The following is a 24378-nucleotide window of genomic DNA, read 5'->3' on the forward strand; positions in this document are numbered from 1 at the left end:
AGGACGGTGACCAGGCTGCCAGAGCACTCAGGCCTTGCACCAACACAAGGGATGAGAAGGAGAGTGTGGGAGTGGAATGAGAACAGCTCTGGAAGGCCAAGCGCTGCTGCTCCCTGGCAGTGCTGCCAGGCTGGACTCTTTTCCCCTCCTCCCATGCACACAGGAACTGTCCCTGCAGCTCCAAAAGGCCTTGCAGAAAGAATATATATTGAAAAACAAGTCACTACAGGACCCTTTACTTTCTTTAAATACACACAGATCATGGCTCCTCATTTACACAGCCAGTGGTTATAAAAGAAAAGCAGAAAGCAATTTAGAAAGGGGATGACAATGTTATCACAATAAAAAAAACATCAATAGCAACAGAAAACAGAGATGAGAGGCTGGGCCTCTAAGTAGTTACATGAAAACTGCTATGTAGAAGGAGATGGACAGTTTATTGCTTCGGAAAACACTTAGATACGAGTTTCCACAGGGCATCCTTGAACTCCCGGTTCCTCATGCTGTAGATGAGGGGGTTCATTGCTGGAGGCACCACCGAGTACAGAACAGACACCACCAGGTCAAGGGAAGGAGAGGAGATGGAGGGGGGCTTCAGGTAGGCAAACATGGCAGTGCTGACAAACAGGGAGACCACGGTCAGGTGTGGGAGGCACGTGGAAAAGGCTTTGTGCCGTCCCTGCTCAGAGGGGATCCTCAGCACGGCCCTCAAGATCTGCACATAGGACAGCACAATGAACACAAAACACCCAAATCCTAAACAGACACTTAACCACAAGAAGCCCAGCTTCCCTGGAGTAGGAGTGTGAGCAGGAGAGCTTGAGGATCTGGGGGATTTCACAGAAGAACTGGTCCAGGGCATTGCCCTTGCACAGTGGCAGTGAAAATGTATTGGCCGTGAGCAGCAGAGCACTGAGAAACCCACTGGCCCAGGCAGCTGCTGCCATGTGGACACAAGCTCTGCTGCCCAGGAGGGTCCCGTAGTGCAGGGGTTTGCAGATGGCAACGTAGCGGTCATAGGACATGACGGTGAGAAGATAATACTCTGCACCTAACAAGAAAGCTAAAAAGAAGACCTGGGCAGCACATCCCGCATAGGAAATGGCCCTGGTATCCCACAGAGAGTTGGCCATGGATTTGGGGACAGTGATGGAGATGGAGCCCAGGTCCAGCAGGGAGAGGTTGAGGAGGAAGAAGTACATGGGGGTGTGGAGGTGCTGGTCACAGGCTATGGTGGTGATGATGAGGCCGTTGCCCAGGAGGGCAGCCAGGTAGATGCCCAGGAAGAGCCAGAAGTGCAAGAGCTGCAGCTCCCGTGTGTCTGAGAATGCCAGGAGGAGGAACTGGCTGATGGAGCTGCTGTTGGACATCTACAGCCTCTGGGCATAGGGCACTGACTCAAAAAGAAAAGACAGTGACAAGTTACAGGAGACTTCTCTGAGCGAAATCAAAGCCATTTCTCACACACCCTCCCCTGCTCCACACCCCTTGTCCTTTTCCAGACCTTCCTTCGGGTCCATGGCTGAGCCCTGGGTGGTGCTGGCTGGAGGTGCCGTGAGGAGCAGGGCCTGTGCCCGCTGGCTGCCCAGGAGTCAGCCCTGCTCTGCAGCAGGGGGTCATGGAACGGGGGGCAGGGACCAGTCCTGGGGTTCAGCTTTGTCAGATGGAACCATGCCATGTCTCACCCTTTCCTAATATCTCAGCACACCATGTTTGTCCAGGATACACACAGCTCATTTCAAAAACCCAACAGCATTTTCTCTGTCACAGCATCTCTGAGCTTCTCCATGGGGCTTTCAGAGAACACAAAGATGCTGTAGGACAGGTTTACATCCTGGAGGGAAGATCACAGATCAGAAGGACACCTCAAGGATATGTCCAAGTGCCCTAATGATGGCATCTGATTCAGGGAGACTCAGCTCTTTCCCAGCCCCACAGACTGCATTGCCCACAGCCCCACAGGGCAGAGGAAAGCTGGGACATGTGTTCCCATGGACACGCCTGCAGGAAAGGACCCACAAGATCAGGCTGTGACTGTGCAGCTGAAACTCCCATCCCCAGAGAGCCTGACAGCAAGAACCAGATCACAACAACAGTGACCCAGAACGAGAAGGAAAATGCGGTGAGGGTGGGTGTGAGAGAGGCCAGGGCAGAGGCAGCCGGGCACTCAGACAGCGTCACCCTTCCCCAGCTGTGCAGCCACCTCCCACACACCAGCATTGCCGGGCAGCTGTTCTCAGCCCCTGTGCTCTGCAGAGGGAACTGGAGCTCTGGCTGCACAGGAGCTGGTTCATGCCTTGCAGCCCCCGGCCCTGAGGGCAGAGGCTTTGCTGGGTGGGAGAGGAGGCGAGGGGGCTGCTCACAGGAGGGATCTGCACTGCAGAGGATGAAAGGGAGTTTTCTGTGTTCCCTCTCCCATAACAATGCCAGTTTTATTTTCCTGTCATTTCTGATCATTTCCCTGCTGCCTGGAGATTCTCCCCCTGGGAGGTGTTTCCCTGTCCATGTCTCTTCCCTGTCAATGCTCACAGACCCCATCCCACCCTCTGTGCCCTCACCCTGGCCTTACAGAAACCTGCCTGTTCACAGGGCACTGCCTGGGGGCATCTTCCTGTTTGCAGACTGGGGAAAAGGACGGGTCAGACTAAGACTGACGGGTATAGCCAATGTGATGCTGGTGCTGTGCACAGGCAGAGCAGCAGCTGAAGGGATGTTATGAGGCTTCTGGCAGATGTAATGATTAATCGGAGTTGCAGTTCAGGAGTCACAGTGACTTGTTTAAGCATGAGAGCTCATTTTCATTTTTTCCTTTCCTGCACCCCCCAACCCTTGGGATAGGAAACCGAAAAGGCAGGCTCAGGAAAGCCCCCTATCTGTCTGGTAATCCTTGCATTGATCTTCTCTTTGAGGCATCACCTTGGAAAAATCCTGGGGATGATCTGGAGCTGTGAGGAGCCCTGACCCACACAGCACCCCCTCAACAGCAGAAGCACCTTTCCTGCCCTGATAGGGGTGGCTCCTTCCCCCCACAGCTTCTCCCCACAGCACCATGGGGATCTCCCCAGGCAGGCTGAGCATTGACCCTGGCAGGCGGCAGAGTCCCTGCCCCGGCACAGCCCTGGGGTGCAGGGACCCTGCTCTGCAGGACAGCCCTGGGCACCCCTGGGTGCTCACCCACCTTCACAGCTGTTCAACATTGCCTGCCAAGAGCCCCCTCCTCACAGATCCCTCAAGCTGTGCCTGTGCTGACTTGAGGAGATGCCTCCAGGAGCTACAGCTGCATTGCCCTGCACCCAGAGACTTACCATAGCAAGGCCTGAAAAGATTTCTCCTCCAGTGAGCTCTCAGTCATCCTCCCCATCCTGACCACCTTTAATCTCTCTCTGCCTTGCTCGTCTCCCTGAGATCCCCAGGCAGAGCCCTCAGCCCTGCTGCGCTTTGCAGAGGAGCTGCTCCTGGGCAGAGCTGTCTCTCTGCAGCGCTGCCGCTTGCCATGAGCTCCCTCTGTGCCAGGAGCCCAGCCCAGCTCAGCAGCACAGGAGCAGCCCAAGGCGCTTTAATGACCCCTCTGGTGGGTTTGCTGCTGAGTCCATGAACCTCAGACCCTGAGGGGAAGTTGAATAAAACCTCTCAAAAAGTCCAAGTCAGATTCAAACTCCAAAGTTTCTTGTAATGTTAATGAGTCCCACTGCAGGACACTATTGAGGAAATGACTCCAGGATTTGCTTAGAGAGGAAACTGGAGGCAGAGACGACAGGTCAGGAAAATCAAGGTGAAGGTCTCTCTGATGATCAGTAAACCTGGATGTGTTTCATTAATCAAAGGGCCAAGCCCTGACCCCCAACCCTGGGAAGGCAGATCCTGTCCCTCCCACATTGCCCAGGGCTGTTCCTGGGACAGTGTGATGTGGGGCTGTGCAAGGCCAAGGGCAGGACTATGGTCCCACACCTCCCAGGTTCCTGGCTGGGGACAAGGAGGCCATGAGGCCCCTATGCTGTAAGGACAAGGTGTCTCCTCACAGGCATCAGAGGTGGAGACAACAGCCACAGCCAAGGGGAGAAGGAGCTCATGTCTGTTGGGGCTTTCAGCCTCTTTACATCCCTTGATCATCTCCACGACAGCCTGTCCTATGCTGTGGCATCACCTGCACCTCTTTCCCTGCAGGCTGAAGACATCCCCCCTGCTGCCCCACCTTGCTCTTGTCTGAGCATCTTCCTTCCTTTGCTGATCTCTCTCCATCCTCCCCAGCTGTTCCTTGAAGCACAAAGCCTTGGGCTGATGCAGACTGCCTCTGGGTGACCTGCTCCACCACAGCACTGCCCTTCCACTCACATTCCTTCCTGCTCATGTCCAGCCTGGACCTCCCCAGCTGCACTTTGTGCCATTATTTCTTTCTCGTGCTGTCTCCCACTGTGAAGAAAACCTCCACCATCTCTGAAACCACTCTTCCAGCACTCTCAGGCTACTCCTACACTGCTGCAGCCTCCCCAGCGCTGCTGGGCCAGAGCAGCCCAGGTCCCTCAGCATCCCACACCATGTGCACAAGGTCCTGAACCCTGCCTTGGCAGAGCCCTACACTCTCCAGTTCCTCCCTGCTTCTCCAAACTGGGAGCCGCACATGGGCACACACCCGTGTGTGTGGGGTCACACCAGTGCTGAACCGAATGGGATGAGAACTCCAGGTGTCTGGGTCCCCACGCTCCTCCTCATGCAGCCCCGTGTGCAGCTGCCTTGTTCATGGTGAGCGTGCAGCACGGGCTTGTGTGGCGGCCCTTGTAGTGCCCAGGCCCTTCTCCTCAGGGTCACTGCTCAGCGTGTCAGGTCCTTTTCTCTCCTGATGGATGGGGTTATTCTCCTGCCCCGATACAGGACTGGCCACTTCTCCTTTTAAAACTTCAGAGATTCCTGATGGTGGAACCCCAAATTTCTCAAGGTCTGGACTCTACCTGCACTGCTGCAGCCACAGTCCCTCAATTCCAGCAAGGGCAGGGACCACTCACCCGGGGAGCCCCCGGTGCCCCCTAAAGGAAAGGGGGCTCCTGACCTCCAGGACTCTCCTGAGCCCAGAAAGAGGCCACTAAAATGGTAGCAGTAGCAGGGTTCCATCAAGAGTTTATTCAAGAAAAAGGAAATAATTTCCAATTTCCCTAGCACAGTCTTTCGGTGCTGCTCTTCTGTTCCTTATCCTGGTGCCTCTCCCTGACTGCTGTGCCCCACTTTCGGTGGCACCAGATTGTTGGGGGGCAAGGCCATGTGCCCGCACAGCCCCAGGGCTTTGTTATTGGTGCCCTCACTCACAAGGGAAAACCCATCTGGTCACTCTCCACATAAAGGAGCTCCATACATCCAAGCAACTTCTTCACTCTGAGGGAATCCCACTGCTGATCCTTCCAGCCCGTCTCTCCTGAAAAGCCTGTACCCACCCATTGCAGCACCCCAAGCTGTGTGACTTGTCCCACCATGCCTTGGCGGTGACTCCATGGGTGTCAAACAGCACAGGCTGCAGCTTGTCCTGGCTGTGCCCTTGGCTGAGGGCATCAGTGCACAGTTGGGTTGTGGCACCTCAGCTGTAGCACCCGGCCAAGCTCTGATAGTTCTCGGGAAATCTGGTTGGTCTCAAGAATCCAGGTCCCCATGTGTGCAAAGGCTTGACTTCAGAGCAGAGCAATGTCACAGTGGTTGGCAGATGGAAAGACAGGACTGAAATTGGGCAACAGGAGAGTGAGCAAGCCCTGCTGTCCCCAAGGCCAGAGAGAAACAGGGCTGGGAATGACAGACCTGGAAGGAAACGTGTGTTTTGTCAGTGGCATCTCTGCTGCCCCTGAGGTACTTGGGCAGACGTGTCACTGATCTCTAGGAATGACAAGGTGCTGCTGACAGGCCCAATGTGACAGTGGTTTGTCTGTTCCTTGATTGTGTTATCAAGGGGGTGAGAACAGGGTGGTGAAAAGAAAAAAAGGAGATTTGGAAGTGTAGCTATACGCATGGATACTCCGGTGTGAAGCGCTTCCTATTCAAGGGCTGCCCTACATCTACTGGATAGAGAAGGGACAGATCTTGCGATGCTTCAGAGGTGGGAATGAGTTTCTTGCACAAAGACACCGAATCTGTCTGCAATGCTGTCTGGGGTGTCTGTCCCACACTCACTGTGGATGGGGATGGCTGCCCTGGACAGGGCCGTCGCTGTCCCTGCCCAGTGCATGTAGGGGTGTGTGAGAGCCTTGGCACCTCACGTAACACTGCAGGTGTGTAACTGGCATTAAAAGGAATAACTGCCCTGAATTTGATTTGTCAATAGAATTATAGAATAATTTCAGCTGGAAGAGACCCTCAGGATCATCGAGTCCAACCATAACCTAACCCAACTCTAGCACTAAACCATGTCCCTAAGAAACCCATCTAAACATGTTTTAAACACCTCCAGGGATGGTGACTCCACCACTTCCCTGGGCAGCCTGTTCCACTGCTTCACAACTTTTTCCATGAAGAAATGTCTCCTAATACCCAATCTGAACCTTCCCTGGCACAACTTGAGACCATTTCCTCTTGTCCTATCACTTGCTACTTGGGAGAAGAGACCAACACCCACCATACTACAACCTCCTTTCAGGTAGCTGTAGAGACTGAGAAGGTCTCCCCTCAGTCTGTTTTTTTCCAAGCTAAACAGCCTCATGTCCCTCAGCTGCTCCTCATAAGACTTGTGCTCCAGGCCCCTCACCAGCTCCTTTCCTTCTCTGAACCTGCTCCAGCACCTCAAGGTCTTTCTTGTTGTGAGGGGGCCAGAACTGACCCCAGGATTTGAGGTTTGACCTCCCCAGTGCCCAGCACAAGGGACGGTCACTGCCCTGGGCCTGCTGGCCACACTATTCCTGATACAAGCCAGGATGCTGGGGGCCTTTTTGGCCACCTGGACACACGCTGGCTCATGTTCAGCTGCTGTCAATCAACATTCCCAGGTCTTGTTCCAACAGACAGCTTTCCAGCCACTCCTTCCCAGGCCTGTAGTGGTGCGGGGGGTTGTTATGACCCAAGTGCAGGACCAGGCACTTGGCCTTGTTAAACTTCAGACAGTTGCCCTCAGCCTAATGGACCAGCAGCTCCAGAACCCTCTGTAGAGCCTTCCTACCCTTTAGCAGATCAAAACTCCCACCCAACTCGGTGTCACCTGCAAACTTACTAAGGGTGCACTCGATCCCCTCGTCCAGATCATTGATAAAGAGATTAAACAGAACTGGCCCCAATACTGAGCCCTGGGACACCACTTATGACCGGCCGCCAACTGGATTTTGCTCCCTTCACCACAACTCTTTGGGCCCGGCTCTCCAGCCAGTTCTTTATCCATCACAGATACACCATCCAGGCCATGAGCTGCAGCTTCTCCAGGAGATGCTGTGGGATACGGTGTCAAAGGCTTTACTGAAGTCTAAGTGCACAACATCCACAGCCTTTCCCTCATCTACTAGGTGAGTCACCTTGTCATAGAAGGAGATCAGGTTGGTCAATCAGGACTTGCCTTTCGTAAATCCATGTTGACTGGGCCTGATCTCTTGGTTGTCTTGTATGTGCTGCCTGATGTCTCTCAAGATCATCTGCTTCATGACCTTTCCCATCACCGAGGTCAGACTGACAGGTCTTTAGTTCCCCGGATCGTCCTTCTTGCCCTTCTCGTAAATGGGTGTCACATTTGCCAACTTCCAGTCAACTGGGACCTCCCCACTTAGCCATGGCTGCAGCTAAATAATTGAAAGTGGCTCAGTGATCACCTCCATGAGCTCCCTCAGCACCCCAGGGTGTATCCCATCTGGCCCCATAGACTTGTGGGTGTCCAAGTGGTGCAGCAGGTTGCAAACCATTTTCCCTTGGATTATTGGGGCTTCATTCTGCAACCCATCCCTGTCTTGGGGCTCAGGGGGCTGGGTACCTGGAGCACAACTGTTCTGACTATTAAAGACTGAGGCAAGAAGGTATTTAATACCTCAGGGTTTCCCTCATCTTCCGTCACTATCTTTCCCTCTGCATCCATCATGGAATGGAGGTTCTCCTTAGCCCTCCTCTTGTTGCTAATATATTTCTAGAAACATTTTTTGTTGTCTTTTACAGCAGTAGCCAGGCCCAGCTCTAGTTGGGCTTTGGCCCTTCTAATTTTATCCCTGCATAACTTCACAGCATTCTTGTAATCCCCCTGAGCCACCTGGCCCTCCTTCCAAAGGTTATAAATTATCCTTTTATTCCTCAGTTCCAGCCGCAGCTCTCTGTCCAGCCAGGCTGGCCTTCTTCCCCGCCTGCTCGCCTTCCGGCACACGGGTACAACTGCTCCTGCACCTCTGAGATCACCTTCTTGAAGACAGACCAGCCCTCCTGGACTGCTTTGTCCTTCAGGTTTGCCTCCCAAGGGACTCTGCCAAGCAGCTTCCTAAACAGATCAAAGTCTGCCCTAGAAGGCCAAAGTAGCAGTTCTGCTGAACACCCTTCTAACTTCTCCAAGGATAGTAAACTCAATCATTTCATGATCACTACACCCAGGGTGACCTCCAATGAGTCCTTCTCTATTTACAAACAACAGGTCCAGTGGGGCTCCTTCCCTGGTAGGCTCACTGACCAGCTGTGTCAGGAATTGTCTTCCATACGCTCCAGGAGCCTCCTAGACTGCTTCCTTTCTGCTGGGTTGTACTTCCAGCAGACATCTGGTAGCTTGAAGTCCCCCATAAGAACTAGCGCTGGTGACTGGGAGACTTCTCCCAGCTGCCTGAAAAATATTTCTTCTGCCTCTTCATCCTGGTTGGGTGGTCTGCAACAGACCATCCCCTAGGATGTCCGCCTTGTTGCCCTTCCCCTTGATTCTTACCCAGAGACACTCAATCCTTTCATCACCCTCATCAAGCTCCAGACAATCAACCCCCCCTAACATACACTGCTTTCCCACCTCCTCTCCTTCCTCACCTGTTCTTTCTGAAGAGTTTATAGCCATCCATTGCAGTACTCCAGTTCTGAGAGTCATCCCACCATGTTTCTGTGATGACAATTAAATTATAGTTTTTCTGCCTCACAAGGGCTTCCAGCTCCTCCTGTTTGTTGCCCATGCTGTGTGCATTCGTAAAGATGCACTTCAGCTGGGCCATTGATTGCATTGGGTCGGCAGACCGAAGGGCATCATTAGCACTATCCTCAGATGCCAGCATGTCGCCCTTGGCTGTGCCTCTGCCACATCTGGTTTCATCCCCCTCTCCCTTCAAATCTAGTTTAAAGCCCTCTCAATGTGTCCTGATAACTTAATGTGGTCCATAAAAAAAGACTAAGAATCTTACTTTTTTGTGGTTCTTTTCTAACATTGTCTGAACTTTGGTAAACAAGAGGAAGAGTGGTTAACAGAGTCTGTTTTCTGAGAGTAACATGTTCCTGTACCTTTCCCGTCTTTCTGTGGTGAAGGATTTCTTCCCTTGCAGAGAGGACTGCAAGACCTGCTCCTGTCAGGTGGGACTTGACCTCCAAACGTGGCGCAGCCTCTTCCATTGTGAGATCACCCACCGCCATTGACGTCACAAAGCAGCATCAGCGCTTAAGTTGGCACAGCAGCGTATAAGACCAGGGGTCCCCCTGCGCCTTTGTCACTCTCGATCTTGAGGGAACTGAGATCGCAGAGTTTTTGGCTTGCTCCTGAGCAAGGAAGATGCTTGTTACCTGCACCTCAGCAGGTACCAAGGGACACACAGAGAAGGTTCAAGGTCTGGACAGGTACGTGTCAAAAATCCTTCTCCCCTTTCCCCACGTGTGTTTTCCACCTCGTCGGCTGGGGTGGGTGGAGGGTGGACAGGAGAGGAACCCAAGGGCAGCCTGAGAGCTCGGTCTTGAGCTGGTGGAAGGCAGCAGCCGCCTTTCAGTCTCTTCATGAGCGCAAGGGCGAGGCCCAAAAAGCCTTTGATCTCTGCAGAATAAGGGACAGGTCCATTTTGGATCACACGGAGGGAGTGTGATCACCAGAGTGTTTCTTTGGTGCTTCCTTGGTTGCCCGTTGCTTGCCAGAACGCACTGACATACAGCCTTCCTCCCTCTTTCCCCAGTCTGCATTTGTCTGCAGTTATGCCAAGAGAAGGGCCAGAGAGAACCCGGCTGCTAAAGAAATGCTGCGAGAGGGGAGACACACACCCCCTGCCTGGCAGCTGTTGAACTGTAGGGGCACAGGCTGAACCTTCTCTTGGGAGGGTGGAGAACAGGTTCAGCACAAGTTGCAATCGGATGGTGGGCTGGAGAAACAGGTGTTCGTTCTGTCCCTTCCATTTCCAAAGAACCCCTCTCCAGCCCCACAGACGGGAAGTGTGGCCATAGCTCTTGTTGCAGCTCTTGCTCTTAGTCCAGAGTCAATCTTGAGCCCTTTGTCCCTAACAAAACAATCCCTGCCATGACAAATCCCCTACTGGTGCAGCTGGTGACAACCCCAGCAGTGAATCGAGCTGGTGCAGAACCAAGCCAGTGCTCACGCCAGGAACGCCAGGCTCAAGGGCTGCAGTCCCTGCTGTTGCTGCCTGTCTGCTGCTGATCTGCACGGGTATCGCCAGCTTCACCATCCTTTTCCTCCTTGCTGCTCTGCAGGAAGATGAAGGCACTGAAGGCGACAACCCTGGTGCTGATTCTCGGTCTGTTCTGTTTCGGTGAGTCTCTGCAAGAGCTCCGACCTGTGGATGGTGCTTTGGGATGTATTCAGGGCTTCATCCTACCTTGTTCCACTTCCCGCGCTGTGACCAGAGGAGCTCAGCTAAGAGCAGAAAGTCCCCGACAGAGCTGTGCCAGTCCCTGCTCAAGCGGGATGGGTGTGGGAGTGAGGAAGGGGTGACTTGCCTTCCCCAGGAGGGCTAAGCCAGTTCTCTTCAGCCGAGGGAGAATCTGTGGCTGAGCTCTCCTGCCCTAGGGGGATGAAAATCTTCTGCAGGACAAGGAGCACAGTCCAGGGCAGGGAACGTTCATCTATTGCGGAGCTGTACGTCATGATGGCCACTGTCAAAGACAACAACAGGAGAGACAACTATGGCACTTGGGAGAGACACAGAAAGGGGAGCAGGCAGCCCGAGGCATAACCCAGCCTTAGACCGAGTTCTAAACTCTGGTGTGTGTCCAACAGGTGTTTACTACGCGGCACGACTTGGCACCTTAACCCTCTGGAGAACCACAGCAGACTTCGGAGAAGACCTGAGTGAAACCTTGTCCCTGCCAGATCAGCTCTGTAAGCTCCAGGAACAGCTTTATCATCTGCGCTGGAGCGCAAAGGATGTCGCGGAGCGGGCTCTCCAGGAAGGCGTGAAGCAGGCAAAGCTCCCAGGCTTTACCGGACGGGTAAGGGCACAAGGCAGAAGGATCTACTGAGGGGTTTTATCCTCCCTCCGGCACATATCCTACTGAATTCCCTGTCACAGCCAACAGGCTGGTGCTGCTGGAACAAGTGCTGTCATGGCCACGCTTCTTTTTCCTGTTGCTCCACACTTCCTTATGGGGAAGAGAGAGCCATGACGGGAATGATGGCTGTCTGAGTCGTACCTTCCTCTGCGTCCAGATCTCAGGTCCTCCTCAAGGGAGGACTGGAAAGAAAGAATGGTCTCAGAGATCCAGAGTTAAGCCGGTCCTATCTCATGTCCAGAAGGCTTTTCTGTCTCTGCTGCCTGGCCTGGGGCCTCTCCACAGGAAAAGCCCCTTCCCACAGCTTCAGCATTCAGAGCACTGGAGAGAGCAGCCCCTCCTTTCTGATCCTATCAATCAAAGAAGAGCAAACTAGGGATGCTGCCAGGAAATTTGGGTGTTCCTTCCATCTGAAATGGGCCTTGTCTCCATTCACCTTGGCTGGCCTTGCAGGGGAGCTGCTTGCTCCATTCTTTTTCCTTCCAACAGGCGCTCCCCTTTGTGTTCCTTTCCAGGCTGTTCAGGAGATCATCAATCAAGCTCTGGAGAAGCTGGAAGAAATCCAGGTCCCGATGACTGATTATGCCCTGAAATCAGCAGGTGCTGTGACATTGTACATGCAAACCAATTCCAAAGTGCTTCCTGTCCAGATTGACAAGATGGGCATTGGAACGTGCCCAGGGGCAGGAGAGAAAGGGCGAGAAGTCAAGGGTCAACTCGTGCCCTAAAATTGCCCCCACTGACAGAGCCTGTAGCAGGCCAGGCCCCATGGGAAGCACAGAAAGGCTGGTTCACATTCTTGTCTTTTTCCACAGCCCCATATGACAGTTTAATGACACCTTGCTACGTGTCCCACTAGGGGCCGTGCCAGTAAGACAGAGGGAACCCACCGTAGGACATGGATGACAACTGAGGAGCCTTTTCCAAGACAACAGTGTAATATTCCTCCTGACACTGCCTGATGATTGTGCTCATGTTTTTATTTCCAGGGGCTGCCGTCATTCATTCCAGGACTTCTCCGTCCCTCCGGACTGCCAAAGCGAAGGTGTTCTTGTATTCCCTGCCGGTGATGGATTACGTGAGGTCCCCTGAGCTTATTCTGGAGGTAGGAGCACCAAGAAGCAGTAAAAGGAAGGTCAGGAGAATGAAGCACACATGCTGCCCAGAGTTGCCTTTCCCCCCATCTTTGCTCCTCGAAACTTCCTTTCCTGCCTCCTTCTCGCACGGACCTGCTCTCCTCCTGTGTCTCCCTGCTGAGTGTCTCCCTCCTCCCTCTCCCAGAGTGCCCCAGGTTCTCCACGGGAGCTTCTACCAGGCCAGGCTGCTCCTGCAGTCTGTGTCTGCCCAGTCACTGTGCAAAGTGTCAGCACTGCAAGGAAGGAGAAGGGCAGAGATGCCTGCAGAGCTCTGGGATGTGCTCTTAGTGAGCACCAGCGGTTGCTGAGAGCCTGCACTGCTGGAGAGTCCCACGTTGGGCTCTGAAGCCGTCCTGGCCCTGCTCCTGAGCTGCCTGCACAATCTGAAGAGCTGGCTGGTGCCCGGGGAAGGAGGTGGCGGTGGATGAGAGGCAGCGAGGGCTTCCCCTGACAGGAAAGGTTCATCCAGGGGGGCCTGTGGCTGCCACCTGCTCTGGGCAGGGGCCTTTCAGCCACACTGTCCCTTGCTTGTTCTTGGTGAGGGCTCTGGACCAGGAGAGGCTGCTGAGCTTCTACAAGTAGCACACCGAGCTCCCAGCCATCGAAGGGCTTCTCTCCTGAAATGGCCCTGTGATACGTGAATTCTCACAACTGCTTCTCTGTTCCGTACCCACAGGGTGCGACTGAAGGTACTGGCTGTGGTTCAGAGCAGAACTGATAGGCCAAATGGATTCTTAATCCTCTGATGCTCATGGCAGGTGTGAGAGCCAGGGTGACCTTCTCCATGTGAATGTAGTTTCTTCTTCTCCTTTCAGCCAGAAAACCATCCTGGAAAGTGCTGGCCCTTCCCAGGAAGCCAGGGACACGTGTTCATCAAGCTGTCTGTGCCAGTCATTCCCACAGCAGTCACCATGGACCATGTCTCAGGGACAGCGTTCCATGGAGAAAGTATCTCTGGAGCTCCAAAGGACTTTGCTGTCTATGTAAGTGATTTCTCTAGAGTAGGGGGCAGGGGGTTGCACAGCACTTCCAAGCAGGGGATGAAGATGGGTCATAGATTCCGGTGGCCTGAAGCTTCCTTGTGTCTCTCAGAAGAAACAGGCTCCTTGGTGTGCTTCCTTCCCATTGCATTCCTCTTTTATTCAATGTACCCTTCAAAAACAAAAGCTTCTAGGGCAAGATGCTAGTCCAGGAGGCACAGGGAAAAGGAGCTGGCACAGTGCATGGTCCTAGACCTTCTTGGCTTCCAATCCCAGTGGCATTTGTGATCCTCAGGTTACCTTCCACTCACTGGGAGCATCTGCTCCTTTTCTGACTGGCAGCCTGGACCCGTTGAGTAGGCAAGTGTGACATGCTGCCCACGTGCAGCTTCTCGTCTTTTCCTTGTGCTCATTGTCCTTGGACTATGTAGCTGAAATAACCCCATACTTCACAGACTGAAGTTCAGTCTTGCCATGGTGATACCAGACACTCTTGTTTTCTCCACCCCTGTCTTTCTGTAGGGCTTCAAGGAAGAACATGAGGAGCAGGGAATATTCCTGGGACAGTTCACCTTCCTGGCAGCGCTGAATCCCAGTCAGACCTTCCAGCTGAAGGTATGGGGACAAAGAGGGAGGAGAACTGTAGGAGAGGAGGAGAAATGCGGCTGGATGGGGAGAGGCTTCCCTGCCAAAGGAAGCAGCAGGAAGGAAGCTGTTGAACAAAGCCATCGCTGCGGCACTACTCTGTCAGTGCTCACGTGCCAGAGAGGAAAAGGCGACTCATTTCTTCTTGTCATTTCAGAACGAGCTCCCTGGGGTCGTGAATTACATCAGGCTGCAAGTGCTGAGCAACTGGGGCCACCCGGACCACACCTGCCTGTATCGGTTCAGGGTGCACGGTGATCCGCCCAAAGACGGGGGAGAGGTGCCGGTTTCAGTTGTCAATAAATTCCATTAGTTTTCACCAAGTCGAGTTCCGGTCTGCTTTGCCTGTGATGTTGACTGGTCCTCCCTGAGCTAACTGGAGCTCCCTGTCCTTCTCTAAACCCACCAGCTTATGGAAGACTTCAGGAGTACACAGCAAGATTTTGCTTATTAGGGAAAACAGGAGAACTCAGTCACAAATCTGCAGAAAGCCTGACATCCACATTCTTGTTGCCTACACAGGAACATCAGCAAGGCCCTGCCTGTACACCAAAGATCAAATTAATGGACAGTTTTCCTGTGCAGAAAGCAACTAAGGATCAACTGAATGGAACCATCTGTTATTAAGTGTTTTGGCAAGAGGCAGATGCTACTTCAGCTTCCATCTTTCAATCTGTTGCCCATGAGAAATTGGAAGTGTGGTTTTTTGTAAGAAGGAAACCTTAATTGGAAAGTTGGTTCATAGACTTATTTGCCTCTCTGGGCACATATTGAGTTCATAGCCCACGAAAAGTTACAGAGTGATTAGCAAAGCAATCTCAGGACCCTTGAGAGATCCCATAACTGCATGAGTTTCTTTCCTTTTCAGCCCGAGTTCCCCAAGCCCCAAGGCAGGAGCAGGCAGGGCAGTGGTGCACTCGGGTCACACCAGGGAGGAGAGAGCAGGAACAGCATTTGGAATCCAGGGCTGGCAACAGCAATTTGTGCTCTGAGCTGGGGCTTAGTCCATGTGCAAGCCCAGCATGGATCCAGATAACAAACTGAGGGTGTCAGTTCACCCCCGGTGCCACACACACGGCACCTTCTTCCATCTCCTCCTCAGGATGAGCTGTTTTCCAGCCCCTTCCACCTCAGCCCAGCTCTAGACACCTGCACTCCGGCCTAGGGCTGACTGGGGCTGGTGACCCTCGGGGCAGCAGCAGGAACCGCTCTGACCCTGGTTGTGGGGCTGTCCCTGGGCTGAGCCCTCGGGCCCAGAGCTGGTGAACTGGGCCATGGTGGGGCCCAGGGGTGGTGAGGCCAACAGGTCCCCCTGTCTGTCCGCGCTGGGAGACACTTGCTCCTGCAGCACCCCTGGTACTGATCCTGAACCTGGTCCATCTTCATCCAGAAGTACACATTAGTTTGTTTTTTTTAAATAAAACTGAAAATAATTCAGGTAGAGGTACAGCCTGTTTAGATGTCTGAGTAGTCTGGGGACAGAGGCCAGTTGGGGGCTAGGGCCCTCGGGGGTGGGGGATCTTTCTGCCACGTGTCGTTGGCCTGGTGCTCACAGCTGGGAAGGGACTTTCCAAAATCCTGGTGGGAGGTGCCAGATGTGGCCACCCCCGGCAAAGCCTCAGGATCTTCTGCCAACCTGCCCTCAGATCATCTCTTCCCATTAACCAGGAGTCACTACGGGTGTTGCTGTTCTCCTTCAGGCAGTGTGGTGCTCACCAGGCACAGCCAGAGCTGTTCCTGTGCCAGGAGAAGACTTCACACAGAGCCTTGGCTGATGGTGACAGTTCCCACCAGCCGTCCAGCTCTGGAAGGTCCAGATGCCACAGAGGGGACACGGACTGGTTGTCACTTCTCTTGCAGGAACAGGGTTGAACAGCAGAAGGGAGGTGGGATGAGAGGGTCCATGAGGTCAGAAAGCACATTGGACAGCTGGTACAGTCATGATGACAGCAGAGGGAGAAGAGAAAGAGATGCAGTGACCTGGCTGGGACAATGCTTCTGACGTGACACCTGCCACACAGACACAGAGACAGATACATCACCACGTAATGCAGAAGGCAGAAGTTAGAACACATGAATCACCATGGATCAGCTAGAAACCATCCAAAGTGCATGTGGGAAGGATGATATACCTGGTGACAAGAACATCATCTGCCAAAGGATGCAACAGGAGAGCACTCGAAAATGAAAGATGAGATAATTTGGAGCAGCAGCTGACCTAACAATATCAAAACTAAATACAAATTCTGGATGGTTGCCTGTGGACATAACATGACATACGTAGAAGACAACTGAACAGGGAGAATGAATAAATTGGTATAATATGAGTGAAATGTCAATGACACACAGAATACACCCTCCCGGTAGAAACTAAAGCTACGCTATTTTTTTAAAAAATGCAGTACAGGGAAAAATTAGAGTTACCCTTCCCCTTAAAAATGTTTTTATTTCATGCGGTTATTTGATGGCATCAGTGTGGAAAGTTTTTCTTTCCTTTTAGTCTCTATGGAGACAGACAGAGGCCTTGGTGGGTCCTGGAGCAGGTGGGAAAGGTGCCTGGGAGGGAGGAGAGCACAGGGAGATATGGAACAGAGGTGGAGACAGAGCAAAGAGCCGGTGCTGGCAGTGAGGACACTCATGCTGTGCAGGTGCTGCTGAGGTCACAGCCCCCAGAGCAGGTGACAGACATGAATGGGCCACGGGCTTGTGCTGGTCCCCGTGGAGCAGAAAAACTCCTGCAGCCTCTGGAGCTCCACGCAGGAGCAGTGTCGCCACCACGACGGTCCTTTCTCCAGCCCTTGTTCCACCCCATGGACGTCAGGCTCAGGTCCCACACGATCCAACACGTCCTCAGCAACCACCGCTCCCCTTCCCACCCTTTGATGTCACACACACACAGTTGCCCTCAGCCCATGGGCCGCCCTGTGAAACGTCCATGAAATGTCACAAGTCCCCGTTGAGCTCATGGAGTCCGAGGCTTTGGGCTCCGTCTGTTCCGTGGCCACTCCGGACAGCACAGGTGTCTGTTCCGTGGGGTCACGGGCACCAAACCCAGCTCGGGTGGGAACCAAGAGGGTCCCCTCGTGTTCAGGGCCCAAAGTGCCATCTGTAGCACCTGCCCGTCCTTTTGAGTGCCCAGAGCCTCCTTCTTGGGGCCCAGATCCTCATGTTATGGTCCCAACGTGTCTTTTATCACCCACAGATGTTCGGATTCCACAGTTTCATTTTCAGGTGGAGCTCGTTGCCTGGCAACAACAGGCCAGAAGTCTATGGGGAGTCAATGGACCAAGGACAGCCAATCACATTTGAGAAGGTGGGGCAAGTCATGTGATTGATATGTAACCAGCCAATCAAGCTTTGAGGCCTGCAGGACAGGTGGCTAGAGTTGACCAATCTAGGCAGTGTTCAGGGGCGGGCTGTGCTGGCTGCACCAATCACACCTGGTGGGAGAGCGGCACACAAATGATTGATAAGCCATCCATCCAATCACTTGATGGGAGGAGCCAGGAGGAAATGCGAGACAGCCAATCAGAGGAAACAGCGCCTCAGGGCAGGGTGGGCCCCAAACCAGGGCAGAGTGACAGCCCAGGCAGCCAATCCGAGACAGCACCAGCTCAGGGCAGGAGACTGACAGCCCTCCCAACCAATGGCAGTGGAGAGTGATGTGAGCAGGAGGCGGCACTGCGGGCAGCCAGGCCGAGCTCTGACATGGTGCCCATCAGACCTGCCCCGAGCTCGAGCAGCCCTGGCCCAGCCCCGGGGCCCCTTCCTCTCTGCTGCCCTCCCCGTCCCTCCCGTCCCCCCGGCCACCCCCATGTTCCAGACCCCACGTCTCCGTGGCACCACCCGCTCACACAGTCGGTATCCCGGGCCGTGCCGCTGGAACGCAGCCATGGGCCATCCGGCTTCTCGCCACCACCGCCGACCGTGTGCGACCGTCATGGCCCCTGCTGTACCCTGGGCCACGGCCAATGGCAGCGGAGCCGCTGGCAGCGCAGAGCCCAACCCATCGGGGCTGCTGAATCCTGGCGAGATATCGCTGCCAGGCTGGAGAACCTGCCTGTGAGAGTGCGCCACGTAGAAGCTCATGTGCCCGAGAGTCGGTCACTGAAGAACCCGATCCGAACAACCAGCAGGGGGATCGAGCTGCCGAGATTAAAGTGGCTGAGGTAGATTTGCACTGGCAGGATGAAGGTGAATTATTGATGGCCCATTGGGCCCACGGTGCCTCAGGTCGTCGAGGAAGGGATCACAGAATCACAGAATCACAGAATGTTAGGGATTGGAAGGGACCTCGAAAGATCATCTAGTCCAATCCCCCTGCCAGAGCAGGAACACCTAGGTGAGGTTACACAGGAAGGCGTCCAGGCGGGTTTTGAATGTCTCCAGAGAAGGAGAAACCACCACCCCCCTGGGCAGCCTGTTCCAGTGTTCCGTCACCCTCACTGAGAAGAAGTTTCTTCTCACATTTAAGTGGAACCTCTTGTGTTCCAGCTTGAACCCATTACCCCTTGTCTTACTGTTGGTTGTCACCGAGAAGAGCCTGGCTCCATCCTCGTGACACCCACCCTTTATATATTTATAGACATTGATGAGGTCACCCCTCAGTCTCCTCTTCTCCAAGCTAAAGAGACCCAGCTCCCTCAGCCTTTCCTCATAAGGGAGATGCTCCACTCCCTTAATCATCTTCGTTGCCCTGCGCTGGACTCTCTCCAGCAGTTCCCTGTCCTTCTTGAACTGAGGGGCCCAGAACTGGACACAATATTCCAGATGAGGTCTCACCAGGGCAGAGTAGAGGGGAAGGAGAACCTCTCTGGACCTACTAACCACCCCCCTTCTAATACACCCCAGGATGCCATTGGCCTTCTTGGCCACAAGGGCACAGTGCTGGCTCATGGTCATCCTGCTGTCCACCAGGACCCCCAGGTCCCTTTCCCCTACACTGCTCTCCAACAGGTCATTCCCCAACCTGTACTGGAACCTGGGGTTGTTCCTGCCCAGATGCAAGACTCTACATTTCCCCTTGTTATATTTCATTAAATTTTTCCCCACCCAACTCTCCAGCCTGTTCAGATCTCGCTGGATGGCAGCACAGCCCTCTGGCGTGTCAGCCACTCCTCCCAGCTTGGTGTCATCAGCAAACTTGCTGATAGTACACTCAATTCCCTCATCCAAGTCATTGATGAATATATTGAACAGTATTGGTCCCAGAACTGACCCTTGAGGCACTCCGCTAGATACAGGCCTCCAACCAGACTCCGCCCCATTGATCACAACTCTCTGGCTTCTCTCCTTCAGCCAGTTTGCAGTCCACCTCACTACCCGATCATCCAGTCCACACTTCCTCAGTTTAGCCGTGAGGATGCTGTGGGAGACGGTGTCAAATGCTTTGCTGAAGTCAAGGTAGACCACATCCACTGCTCTGCCATCGTCAATCCACCTTGTTATGTCTTCATAAAAGGCTATGAGGTTGGTCAAACACGACTTCCCCTTGGTGAAGCCATGTTGACTGTCCCTGATGACCCTCTTATCCTTGATATGTCTTAAGATGGCACCAAGGATAAGGTGTTCCATCACTTTCCCAGGGATGGAGGTGAGGCTGACCGGTCTATAGTTGCCCGGGTCCTCCTTCTTGCCCTTTTTGAAGACCGGAGTGACATTTACTTTCCTCCAGTCCTCAGGCACCTCTCCCGTTTCCCAAGACTTGGCAAAGATGATGGAGAGCGGTCCAGCAATGGGATGCAACATATGGATGGGCTCGTGATCGAGGGATGCACTCAACCATGGATGCTCTTGCACAGGTTATTCACCATTGTGAAACATGCGCTACCATGAAGCAAGCCAAGCGGTCAAAGCCTGTGTGGTATGGGGGCGATGACTGAAGTGTAAATGTGGAGAGGCCTGGCAAATTGACTATATCACACTGCCAGAAAATGGTCATGGCAAGAGCTCTGTGCTTACAGTGGTGGAGCCACCACCGGATGGCTGCAAACATACGCCCTGCCCCACGGCACTGCCCGCAACACTGTCCTGGGCCTTGAAAAGCCAGTCCTGTGACAACACGGCAGCCCAGAGAGAACTGAGCCAGACAACGGGACTCCTTTCTGGAACCTCCTCGTAGACGCCTTGGCCAAGGAGCACGGCAGTGAGTGGGTCTGTCACATCCCCATCATGCACCAGCCTCCGGGAAAATCGAGCGGTGCAACGGACTGTTAAAGACTATGCTGAGAGCAGTGGGTGGTAAAACTTGAAGAAACTGGGATTCAAATTTAGCCAAGGCCACCCCGAGAGCACCCAGGTGCCCAGGGCTGAGCTGACCCTGAGCCTCCCAATGGGGCACCCTGACCTCCCTCCCCAGGCGCAGGGTCACAGTGGGGCCCTTTGTGACCTCACTTGCTGGCGCCCTGTTGCGGGGGAGTAATTGAGGGGTTTTGCTTGCTGCAGAACAATGTTTAGATTACTTAAAGAGAAGCGCAACTTCAAAGAGTTCGGTGGCAGGTTCACTCTATTATTTACTGCATGGGGGAAATATGCCAAGCTGAATGCTGCTGACCTTCTCTCCAGGTGCCTGTACCTGTTCACGAAGGAAACTTTCAGTCATCTTCCCTTCCTGATAACTGTTCACTCCAGGGGGCTGTGTCTTGGAGCTCCGGAGACAAACTTTCAGGTGAGGCCATGTCCGTTGCGGTGCAAACTGTCAGGATTCCTCTTTCCCTGATAACCGTTCGCTCCAGAGTTTGTATTTTAGAGCTCCAGCAGCAAACTTAGAGGCAAGGCTTTATGACCATATGCAGAGCAGACTTTCAGGAGACAAAATTCTCAGAAAATAAAAAATTTAATGGAGTAGAATAGCAGAAGGGCTGGCTCAAGCTGGGTACCTGCGCAGAGGTCCGCTCCAGCATAGAAAACGACAAACTTTTATATCTTTACAGACCATTCACACCAAGATCCAAGTCCAATAGCAAAATTTTACCACCAGGTCCTTTGCTCCCCATTGGACCCTTTTTCCCTGACTCCACATGGGCCTCTGTTTTGTTCGGTTGTAGACATTGGTTTTGGTCCATATCCTTGAAGGTGCCATTTTGTCTGGATAAATGCTTTCTTCTCAGCGAAGTGCAAAAATAGGCCCGGCTTTGCAGATGTCTGTGATGTCTCTGCGTTAGCCTTGGATCGTTGTTTTCCCAGTCAGTTCCATTTTTCCCAGCAAAATGCAAGCTAGACTTTATCATGCAAGGCGTTTAGTGTAGTCTACGGTTGCTTTTGGCAAATACGAGCTTAAAATTTTAGCAAATCTAGTCTACTAAGTAACATGAATCGAAGAGTATATTAAAAAATCATACAAACTTATATCTCTAAATAATCCATTACATTTGGTGTGCATCTACTTAAGCTAAATGATGAATATTGAAGTTGAATTAGGCTCATCCAGTGACCCGTGAGTAGTAAAATCGTTGCCATACAGCTCACTTATTTAGCAGGGAGCACTCAAAGTGGGCTCATCCAGGCTGTCGTATTTCTAGAATGAAGTGGTTGACTCATAGTCAAATTGCGTAGAGTAGGAAAAGTCTGCATGAGACTCCCTGCGCCCACAAGCCACCGGCGTTCAGTTGCCGTTCTGCTTCCCTGTGGGTCTCCTGGAAGGAGTTCTTGGCCTGGCTGTGGCTCAGGCCCTTCCCTCCTCTGCAGCCTGGACCAAACTGCTGCAGGTTTGGCTGAGGGGGGGTCGAGTGCGCCTGCCACACTCCACCCCCTTGACCGCAGTCAATCCCCTTCATTCTCTCATAGACTGGTAGTGTGGTTACCTCTTGCCTCTATGTCATAAAGACATGGCATGTTGTAGTTCAGTGGTAAGAGTCCAATTGTTTGATAAACTATTCGGTTTAAATGCTAATATCATCTATATACGGTGTTAGCGTACATGTGAACTTTTGTTTAAGCAGATAGCTTCAATAATATAGAATATCACTATAAATTGTATTATCAGGGTGTTTGTCACAACAAATAGAGATCCTTTGCTTATATGTGTACCGGGCTTTTATACATAAAATGATTGTAAGGAACAAGCACAATAATGTTAGAGTTAACAGAATTACAACTAGATGAAGCACCACATTCAAAGTTCCTGTTGTGGTCAGTGACCATCCAAATAGAGTCTTCCGCTTTAGTCCCAACAGGACATGATGTGCCTTCAGCAGCAATAGGATGATATATTGTACTTTGATCTTACGGGAAGCTGCAAGACAAAAAGATAAAATAGACTGGTCTCGGCAGTGTTTGCCGGACAGGTTATGCCATTAGACATATGGGAAAATCCATTGTGCACTAATTCTGCATTTTGTAGCATTGCTTTTATCTTTGTCTGTAGGAATCTTAAGGATATATGGTGAGGTGTCTTTATGATTATTCACAGGCCTATTATCTAAACCCAGAGGTTCTACTTGTGGTTCATGTGCTTTTCTACATCCCAGCTACAGTGGCTTGAGTGTCCTTACAATACTCCTCCTCGCCATTCTTGCACCATTCCCATGTATTCCACCCCCCTCAGTCAAGAAACTGCTTCTGCTGGGGCCAGCAAAGCCGGAGATGTTCACCTGGATTTGTGAGGTGTAGTACAGAGCAATTTATAGAGGTACATAATAAACACATACAGGAGGAGGAATAAACATATCTGTACAATGATGCTTTAAATCAGGTGTTCCATTCATTTTATCAAGGAATTAAATGAGCCATTCATCCAGGCATCATCAGTAGATTGCTCCATTTGATGCACAAAGTCTTGGAGATGTTAAATGTTGTCTTTCATGTTGGCTGATTCGTCACTTATGTTGAAGTAATAGATCTTTTTTAAAATTGAAGCAGCTATTTCAGCCATTACCTGCTGAGGGAAAACAATAATATAAAACGTTAATACCAAAAATCCCTTAACATGGTATAACTCAATAATACAGATACCAGGGTTGTCATGCTGGTAAAACATATTGTCAAAAGATCTGCAGCTGTTGGTCTTCCCTTAATGCAAAAGGCAGATGAGTTAGTTACAGTAGAGGCAAACCCAATCTAAGTATTTACATATTGGTCTTGTGGAAACATATCCAGGGCATACGCTTGTAGTGCGAGATTGCAAAGTACGACGAGCCAGCCTGTGATAGGGAGGGAAAACAGGAGTGCCATCACCTTCCAGTAATAGATACACATTGCTCCAGCTCCTGCAGCTGATGTTACTCTGGGTCTGATAACCTGATGTGAGATAATTACCCACACAGTTTGGAGACCTCTGGCTTGTACCTTTTCAGATAGAACTTCAATGCAGTGTTGCGTTCTTGACACCAATAACACTGTACCAATGCTGTGTCCTCTAGATAAAGTACAGGTATTCATTGAAGATACCTGAAACACAAGAACTTGAGAATCTGACGTTAGCAAAGGATGTACATCTAGATCAGTAGGCTGCAGTCCCACTTCACAATCCATTGGTGTGAATAATTCAATTTCTTCTGAAATTAGTCCTGACACTGTATCCACAGCAGTGTGTACATACTGCCACCCCCTAGACCGGGGCGGAGGGCCCACACAATCAACCTGACAGGTATTCAGGGCCCACTGGCCATGTCTTGTCTTTCCCCATGGCCTACATAATGCCCTTAAGTGTAACTGTGTACAAGTAGCAAATCTAGTCTACTAAGTAACATGAATCAAAGAGTATATTAAAAAAAATCATACAACCTTATGTCCCTAAATAATTCATTACGTTTAGTGTGCATCTACTGAAGCTAAATGATCAATATTGAACTTGAATTGGGCTCATTCACTGACCTGTGAGTAGTAAAACCACTGCCATACAGCTCACTTATTTAGCAGGGAGAGCTCAAAGTGGGCTCATCCAGGCTGTCGTATTTCTAGAATGAAGTGGTTGACTCATAGTCAAATTGCGTAGAGTAGGAAAAGTCTGCACGAGACTCCCTGCGCCCACAAGCCACCGGCGTTCAGTTGCCGTTCCGCTTCCCTGTGGGTCTCCTGGAAGGAGTTCTTGGCCTGGCTGTGTCTCAGGCCCTTCCCTCCTCTGCAGCCTGGACCAAACTGCTGCGGGTTTGGCTGGGGGGGGTCGAGTGTATCCACCACACAGCCCAGCTTATTCATCCTTTCAGAGCAGGTTGCTTAACAGGTGTCAGCATCCATGTGCAGAGTCTGCACATCAGCCAGACAGCAAAGCAAACGTTACAGAACTGGAGGCG

At 52.2% G+C, this 24378-nt stretch overlaps 1 pseudogene; it reads right to left on the reverse strand.

The window, feature by feature from the left end:
- Window positions 1-436: 436 nt before the first annotated feature.
- Window positions 437-1370, reverse strand: LOC136000279 (olfactory receptor 14J1-like; annotated as a pseudogene).
- Between the last annotated feature and the right edge of the window lie 23008 nt (window positions 1371-24378).

This window comes from Caloenas nicobarica, chromosome 32 (genome assembly GCF_036013445.1).
Source record: "Caloenas nicobarica isolate bCalNic1 chromosome 32, bCalNic1.hap1, whole genome shotgun sequence".
In the NCBI taxonomy this organism is placed as follows: Eukaryota; Metazoa; Chordata; class Aves; order Columbiformes; family Columbidae; genus Caloenas; species Caloenas nicobarica.